Source organism: Chaetura pelagica, unplaced genomic scaffold, assembly GCF_000747805.2.
Source record: "Chaetura pelagica isolate M959 unplaced genomic scaffold, ChaPel_1.0 scaffold138, whole genome shotgun sequence".
In the NCBI taxonomy this organism is placed as follows: domain Eukaryota; kingdom Metazoa; phylum Chordata; class Aves; order Apodiformes; family Apodidae; genus Chaetura; species Chaetura pelagica.
In genome coordinates, this window is record NW_009954215.1 from 4,348,988 (window position 1) to 4,358,128 (window position 9,141).

Below are 9,141 nucleotides of genomic sequence, written 5' to 3' on the forward strand. Positions count from 1 at the left end.
TTTAGTCCTTCTACAGCAGGAAAGTATTTCAGGTGATTTAATTTTGTGTAAGAATAGCTGGTTGGGGCTGTCTGGCTACTGCTGATTTAAGAAGAGGAGTGAGGAATTTTGTCCATGGAAGATTAAAAGCTGCAAGTGAATCAGATGGTGGGAGAAAAAGTGGGTTTGCATTTGCAAACTTGGCCCCAAACTTGATGCTGGCACCAAAGATGTTTTTTGACAAATCCTGATTCTTATCATGTATAAATCAGTGGCAATTAGGAGCAACTCCACTGAAGTGAATGGGTTTATCCCTCGAAACAGAGATGAGATCATATTTAAGCTTCTGTGCAACCCGTCTTAGCAGGGAGTGGATCCTGAGCAAAACTAAAAGACTCAGTTTGAATGTATTTTAATATTATTTTTTTTTAACTATCCTTCCCATAATTCCTGCCTCTTTAAATCCAAAATAAAGTATCACATGGAGTATCTTTCATAAATAATTTACTTTCTGCCTGACACTAGTCAGGGAGGTATAAAGCTTCCTGTGTGTACATGCTGCTTTTAGAGCTCAGTAGTAACTAGATCTGAATTTAAAACAAAAAAATCTGAAGATTTTTATTTTTCTATGAGGTTGGGAGAGGTTCAGGGACTCTGAAAGAGTCAATTCAGGCCCCACCACATCAAACACTCTCTGTAGTGTTTGAAAAGGCACATTCGTTTATCCTCACACCCTCAGAGGGAAGTGGGATGACGTGGGAAGGACTGCCCTTGTGGTCAGTGAACTGGGTGGAACTTGTGGGATTTTGTCTAAAGTTTCAGCCCTGCTCTAGGTGACATCAGCTGGGTACAGTGCAGTCCTGTTCTGCCATTTCCAGGCTGCCTCCCAGCAAGCTGGGAAGCAGAATAGTTGCATTGATATGTTAGGTCCAGGCAAAGATACCTGCTGCCCATTGGGGTTAGCTAACACAATAGGTGTGTCTTGTTTTCCCAGATGACCTCACAAATTCATTAAATTTCCATCTTCCACAGGGAGAGTAATTATTGAGCAAGCTGTGGAGTCTGGAGCTGTTTTTCCAAATGTTCTGTGTGACCTTGGACAAATCACTTAGGCAGAAATTTAGTAAAGTATTAAAGCATTTTAGTCCCTTCAAGGGCTTATATCTGGTTCATTTCAGTGGCATTTAGACTTCCACTTGTACTTAAGTACCTAAATCTCTATATAAAATCTTAAAGGTTCTCTTTGAAAAAATGGGACCATAAAATGTCTTGTCTCACAGGGTTGCTTTGAGGAGAAATTAAAGATTGTGAATAAAATAAAAGGTTTGACTAAGTGGCTACATAGACATGATAGAATGATCATGCATTTCCTAAAACAAAATCAGGAGTACAAGCTTGGCATGAGTGTTGTACAACTGTTTCCAAGCTGGCAAGAGCACCCTGTCTCCATGTTGCACACAGATCATGCTATAATTTATAGCAAATATCTGGAAAATATTTCTTTCACTTAAAGCAGAAAACCAAAAAACATCTACCTGCCTGTGGCATGGCATCTGTAACATGCTTAGCAAGCAGCATGAGCTCTTTATAATTCATCAAAAAGACCACACAGATAAAGAGACAAGGCTCCTGGCTGTAGCTAAATATTTCTTCCCAATGCTGCTTCAAAGTAAAAAGTACCCCGATGATGGAATCTGTAGTTGTCCCTCTCACCTCAGTGCTGGGGAGGCCACACCCCAGAAACTGTTCAGTTTTGGGTCCCTCACTACCACAAGGACATTGACATGCTGGAGTATGTGCAAAGAAGGGCAACAGAGCTAATAAAGAGTCTGGAGCACAAGTCGTAAGAGGAGTGTCTGAGGGAACTGGGGTTTTTGGGTCTGGAGAAAAGGAGTCAAAGAGGGACATTATCACTCTCTACAACTCCCTGAAAGGAGGCTGGAGTGAGGGGGGAGGGTTGGTCTCTCAAGTAACAGGCAATAGAACAAGAGAAAATTGCCTCAAGTTGTGCCAGGGGAGGTTTAGGTTGGATATTAAGAAAAAAATATTCACTGAAAGGGTTGTGAGGCACTGGAACAGGCTGCCCAGGGAAGCAGTTGAGTCACCATCCCTGGAGGGATTTAAAAGATATGTAGGTCATGGTTTAGTGGTAGACTTGGCAGTGTTAGGTTAATGGTTGAACTTGTTGATCTTTAAGGTAATTTCCAACCAAAACAATTTGATGATTCTACTGTATGATTCTGTGAAAAGCAGAGGGAAACCTTGCTCCAGCACCAGGGCCCAGTGCATCCCAAGAACAATCAGACCACAGAGTGGTGCCTGTGTCTAGGGGGCCACCATTTGTCACCCTTCTCCAAGGATGCTCCAGCCCAAAGTCCCAAACCATAAACCAATCCTGCCCAGCTCTGGCACAGAATTTGGACTAAATTGTCCAAGCTGAGGCTAAAAAGAGCTTCAAAAAGCTGTCAGAGCTGCCTTGGTAACTGCTGCGGCTCTCTGCCACCACCGTGCCTTCAGCCAGGGCTGGGATTCAGCTGGGGCTGGGGTGGGAGAGTTTTCTGGCTCTGCGAAGACCCAGAAAATATTGCTGGAAGGGAAGGAGAACTGGAGTTTGGGCTCATTTTGTTTCTAGAGGACATTGTAAGCAGGGCTGAGCTCAGTCTTCTTGTGGCCCTGGGGAAAGAAAATGTCCATGGGAAATGATCCTTTCACTTGGCACTGTTTCCAGTGGGAATCAGGGAGGATTTCAAAGATATTCTCCCTGATGTGCTAAATCTTAGCTTAAAAAACCACAGAGACGAAAGGGCAGGCTCCTCTGGCGTGTGATGAGATGTGACAGGTTGAGTGGCTGCTGTGGCTGTAACAAGCTCCTGTAACGGGAGTCACAGGCACTAAAAACTCACATGAACAGAAATGTCTGTGTGCAGGGAGATTTCAGTGCTGCCTGCACACATGGTGTATTCAGTCCTGTCTTTTTCACATCTGTGTAACTCCCTGAGGTTTTGGGGGCACTTCTGAGGTGTCTGGGAGGAGTGGGAGAATTGCTGCACCATGTACGTTTGCTCTGTGTGCTGGTCCCTGTTTGTTTTTTCCTTCTTTGTCTTTGAAATTTAATCTGCAGAGACTTTGATGCTATAATAGAAGAAGAAAGTTAGGTGACTGTACTCCACCGAAAGCTGTTATTTCCTAGTCTTATAGTAGTCTTTTCCAGTCTGTTTTAACTCTAGGTAAAGGTGTAATGCAGAGATATGGTATTTTCCATCATGTTGCATGACTTTGGCAGGGTTGTGAGGCTCTGTAATTTAGCAAACTTTTAAAAGCACAGTTTCTTTGTGGAGTTCAGGATCTGTGTTCTCCCATGTGTTTTGTGGGAAACTTGTGGGTGTAATGTGGGTGTTGATATCAATGAATCAATTGCTTTCTTCTCCCTTTTCTCATCTTTAGTTTCATGAATCTTGCAGAATTAAGTAAGGAAGACTAGGAAATGATGCCCCCATCCCTCTGGCTGTGGAATACAAAATCAGATGGAAGAGAGCATTGGAGGAGAAATCTCATCAGTGAAAAGTGTGATGGGATGGAAGTGTTTCCACCTGCTCTGCATTCCCTGCCTAAGCTCAGTGTTTAATTGCAATCAAAAGAATAGGAGAAGAGACATTAGAGGGGGATTTATGAATGATTTGCTAATAGCTATAAGCTGAGGTTTGCTTTTCCTCTCCTTCAGTCTGGAGTATGTCTTATGGTCTTAATAATGCACTGACTGAGTGACATGCACTTCTGTCTAGTGGATGGTAAATGGTGCAGCATAACAAGCAGTGACTAGGAATGGTACCACCTACCTCTGCTTCCTAAGTGGGGTAAGCAACCAAACTAACTCTGTACACAGTGGAGATGCAGGAGTTATTGTGGCAATAACCTGTAGAACCATTGTTTTTTATTATACAATTATTTCTGTTCAGATCTGATGCTATAATGTGCTATACTGAAACACTGCAGAAATGGAAATGAATGCAGAGAGCATTGCTCCACAGGGCAGAATGTCCCTGCTGAATAAAATCTATAGCTATTTCCCTTAAGCTCTAGTTAATAAGGGTCTAAGAATGATGGGTGAACTCCTTAGGGGCTGGCAGCTGAGTGCAGTCAAGAAAGAATAACCCAAAATTCAGATGCTTCTCTAAAGCTTCGCTCATCCATTTGAATGTCATGAGTCTTCAAACCAAGACTGAACCCCTGTGAAGACTCACTTCTCAGCAGTATTTCAACTTCTCACATTCCCACTGGAGAACAGAACTGCAAAGGCACACAAAACTCACTACATTTTAAGCTTAAAACCAAAAGTTGCTGGTGGACTGGTAGCAGGCAGAGGTTTAGGATGGAGGAGCATCTTTGTGACAGGTTTCAGACAATGGAAAAATTTCATCTTTGTTTAATGTACTTAGTGTGGGAAGCCTCTAGATAACAAATGGGGGAGGGCTTTGGAACCTGTCTCTATTTATTCAGTGTTCAGGCTGCTTATGAAGTATCCTGTCTAGTGTAAGGCATGTTAACATGGCCCAGCCCACTGTCTTTGTCTTAGTGCAAAGGCAAAACATGCTCCCATGTTTGAGCTGCTGGGATTCCTCTTATAGTGCAAATAGCACAGGTAGAGCCTTTCCCACACAGAGCCCCAGGGCTCAGTCCTTTCACATGGACTGAGAAGCAGGCAGGTCCTTCTTCCAGAGCAGGATGTGGTGCACGTATCCCTGTCCCAAGCAGGTACTGTTTCAGTAGGAACCTTCTAGTCTGAAGATAAATACTGGGTTTTTTTTAAATTTATTTTTATTTTTCTGAGAGAGAGAACAAGCCACACAGAGCCTAGCAGCTCAAGGACAGTCTTTCAGAATATAGATACATATTTGCAAATTGGACGTCAAGTGTGTTAGCAGAAATGTGGTATAAATGAGAGATATTTTCAATCAAAAGTGAGTATGTTGCTGATCCAGCTCATCTTACCCCTGAGGAGGCAGCAATTTGCAGCCCTGGCTCACATGAGACAACAGATAAGGGAACCAGGGTTAGGGACTGCTACTCCTTGGTGACATGTGTGCCTCTCAAGGTGATGTGGTTCGTTACTGTAGCCCAGCCTGGCAGCTTGCTGTCAGAATACCAGCTTTATCCTCTTTGCTATCCCTGGTTTGCCTTGCTGACCACCAGCCTCTCGTCTTTTGAGTTCTTATACATCAGTGTGAGTTCTTAAAACCTAATTTTGACTGAATGACACCAGACTGTTTAGAAATGGTGTGACTACAACGATGCGTCAAATCTGTGAATGTGTCTGTTTTTTGGATTTGGAGGAAAGTGCATCTGAAGGAGCGAGGAGGAAGTGTATGAAAATCCTTGGGTTTAAACAATGATGACTAAGGATTGTCTACACAGGAGTTTCCTGTGTGAGGTGGGTTTTGGAGTGAAGTGCTTTACTTAGCTGCCATTTCCATCCTCAATGTCTGGATCCTTTGTATCCCTCCTACAAATTTCTGAGGTAGTAGTGTAGCTGAGTTAACCAGGGACAAGGTATAAAGGGATAGAAACTTTGCACAGAGGGTGTAGGATGCTGGAATTTAATATTCTTGCTGTATCAATTACAGTATTGCAGAAAAATCTGTGTTCCTTTGAATGTTAGAGCAGAGGCTGGGAAAGTTTATCAGTGGTGCTTATGGAGTACTCAGGGATAGGTGGAACGTGCACTTTGTCATATGCCTATAAATGTTTGGATGCACATGTATGTTTGCTGTATGTCTGAAGAGCTTTGTGACCCAAAGCCATCTGTGCTACTTGTCCTGAATTACTGGCAGACCTGCAGTGCTTCCAAATGTCTGAAAATACACAACTAACATTGTATTCTGTCAACTTTTCCTTGTAACAGAATTGTTTTAAAATTCCCAGCAAGGACAAAGAACTGCAAAGGGGCATTAAAGGTACATGAAATTCTGGCAGCAATGCAGTCCTGGGTTACTGACTTCGTAAAAAGCCATCTTGATAAGCAGGAACCAAGAAGAACAACTTTCCAAAGCAGAACTAGGCTTGTTCCTAGCAGGATCCCTCCTGCTTCATTGGCTTTCAGTAGCACCCATGGCCTGGCTCACTCTCTGGGCTTTTAAGAATGTCCAGGCACTGTTGGGACAGTTTAGTGAGAAAAGCTAGAAACAATATATTACGTGCATTTTCCTCTCAAGCCACCTAAACCAAAGCCACTTATTTGTTTTCTTCTCGGATTGTCTGGGTGGCAGTTGTCTTTTAGGCTGTGCCAGTAAACCTAGCACTAAATGCTGTATTAAGGTATTAGAGAGAGGAGAATAACATCAACTGCAGTAATCAATGCTTTAGCTCCCAGAATGTTCTGTGGGTTTGCAGGAAAACTGACTTGAATGTGTTGAAATGAGACCCATTGTTTTCCTCCCCACCCTCAGTGGTGTCCCTGACTCCTGCAGAACACTAAAGCTCATCCTCCCCAGGTCCACAGAGTAGTTTCAGTGCAACTTACTGGATCCTTGATGCACTCTTGAAGGGTTTTTGATTGCATTGTTATTTCCTCTTAGAGCCAATGTGATTTCCTCTGTGCCACAATAAAACCACTCAACAATCTTTCTTCCCTTTCAGGAGAAAGGAAGCAATTTTAAAAAATATACAGCCGCATATATCTCCAGCATTTCTAGGCTAAAAAATATATGACATTTAAAACATTGTGGCTGTGGCTCTGCAGGCTTTCCTACATCCTAACAATGTCATGTTCCAAAACTTCATGACTTGTGAGATTCAGTGCTGGGCTGGTTACATATACATTGCATTTTTTTTTAAAGTTACAGTGCTATGTATCATTAGAAAGAGAAAATACTTATTTGTCCTCTAATATTGAACACTGATGAGTAGCCTTGTCAAACCTGAATTAGAAATATTTTAAACTGTGGCTCTCAGTAGCAAATAAAAGCCATATTAGATTATTTTAGAATGTTTTTACAGCTCCATGTGAGTAATTCGACAGATGGTACCAAGGCACTTGGTTATAATGCTGAAAGAACATAAAAAATGGTCTTTCTTAAAATAAGAAAGTAAATTCTAAAAAAAAATTGACAACGGTTTTACAGCAGTGTGGCATGTGCAGCATAGATAAAGAACTGCATGTGAATCCATAATGGCATAGCCTGCCTTAAAACCCCAAGTAAGAGATCATGCAAATAGTAATGCTGTCCCACATGCACGTTGATGGAATATTTACATTCCATGGGTCTGTATCCCTCTGGAAGACAGATGTGAGTTCGTAGGTACAGGCTGTGTTTGTGGAGTGTGAGTTAGTGAAACAAATCCAGCTGTTGTGAAGTCTTGCTAACTTTGAGGCATAAATTAGGTGGAAATTTTCCAGATTTATACTTAAAAATTACGTACTCAAGAGCTTTGGAACTGAACAAGCCCCATCTGTTTTAAAAATTACACAGCACTAAGAACGTGCCCCAGTATACATTAAAATTTGGGATGATACATGAAACAGCAATTTCTAGGACAGTAATAGGAGGATTACAAAAAATATTTTGCATGTCTTTTCTTGAAGCAGTTGATTAAATGCACTCATTGCCTGTTCTACTATTTTTAGCTCTGATAATGAACCATTTTCAAGTTTGATTTCTGATGGAAGGGTTTCATCACATTTAATGATGGATCTGTCTTAGTAGGAAGGTTGTGCTGAGCCAGAACAGGGCTCACTCTGGCACCAACCAACCTATGACCCATCTGCTGCATAATATCTATATTAAAATAAAGATGCTTTGGCTTTAGATACTTCTAAACTTGTGATTGGTGCTGCTGAATGGGAATATCTAACGATGTCTGAATTTTCCACAGCCTTTGCATCAAGTAACAGTTCCTTTTGGGACACACTTGTGAGCTTGTGAGGAAAAGGTCATTGGGAACAGCCAGCACATATCTGGGGTTTGAAAGGGGATTTCTGTATGTTCATTGTACCTAGAAGACACTATATTTACTGAATTACTGATACTAAGGTTGTTGTTCTAGAAAGCAGGAAGGAAACAGAAAAGTTGACTCAAAGCTTGTGTAAACAATTAGTAGCAAGTAAACAAAGTTGTGAACTGAGAGCACCTCAGCTAACCTGGAATTCCTTTGTGTGAAGCAGCTCATGTTACTCAGAAAGCACAGTGAGACCCTGGACAGATGCCCTTTTGCAGGTCCAGCTGAGCCCATGGAAGATGCTATTGATCCAGCTGCCCCTCAGTGCTTTTCTGCCAGAGGTAGCTGCTTGTTCCTATTTGTTGGCAGGAGGGGATTGCATGAGCAAACTTCGGCTCAGGCAGCATCAGCAGGGCTGGCACAAACTGCCCAAGTGGTTGGTGTGAGCTGGCCCCAGGAATTTGGCTAATGTGAATCAGGAAATTCTCATGGAGTGCTCGATGTGGTAGACCCAGTGCAGGGACAAGCCCTGGGGATTGCTCCCAGGAGCTGGCTGGAGCTGGAGGAGGGCAACCCTGAGGCCAAGGGCACATTGCACTGAGAAGCATTTACCTGAGGAACAGACAAGCTGTGAATTCACACCCCTCTCACAGTACATTAGCTTTCTCATTTTCAGAAGGTGGTTAGATAGTTGTGTGTCACTGCCAGTGCATGAAGATACTCACCTTTTCTGAAAACTCCCTGTAAGGGTGAACATAAGCCTTGGTTACCATTTTCTTTCTTCTTGGGTCTCACTAGTAGTTCAACAGAAGCACAGATGTTACCCAGAAAATCCCCAAACCATATAATTGCCTCATATTTTTTATGTTTTTTCTTCATTTTGATATTTCTCTGAAGAATGCTATGCCTTCTTCTTTCTCTTTCTGGACAGAAAGTCCCTTTGCAGTGTCCTGATATTGCTGATACTATTTTCTTTTTCCAATTTAAAAGCTTGCTTTGAAGTTATTTCTCCTTCCATGGTAATCAGTCCCCAGGAATTATTTTGTTTTTATATAATTTACATGCCTGCGTTTTGTCTGTGGTGTGAAAACCAGCAAAATAATGCTTGTTAATAACAACAACTGTATATGCATTGCTTTCCTATTGCCACTGTGACCCTCCCAAAGTCATTGATAAGTCATCATCTTGTAGCTGCTCAAAATGAGCAGCATTTCAGGGGTGAATTCCTGC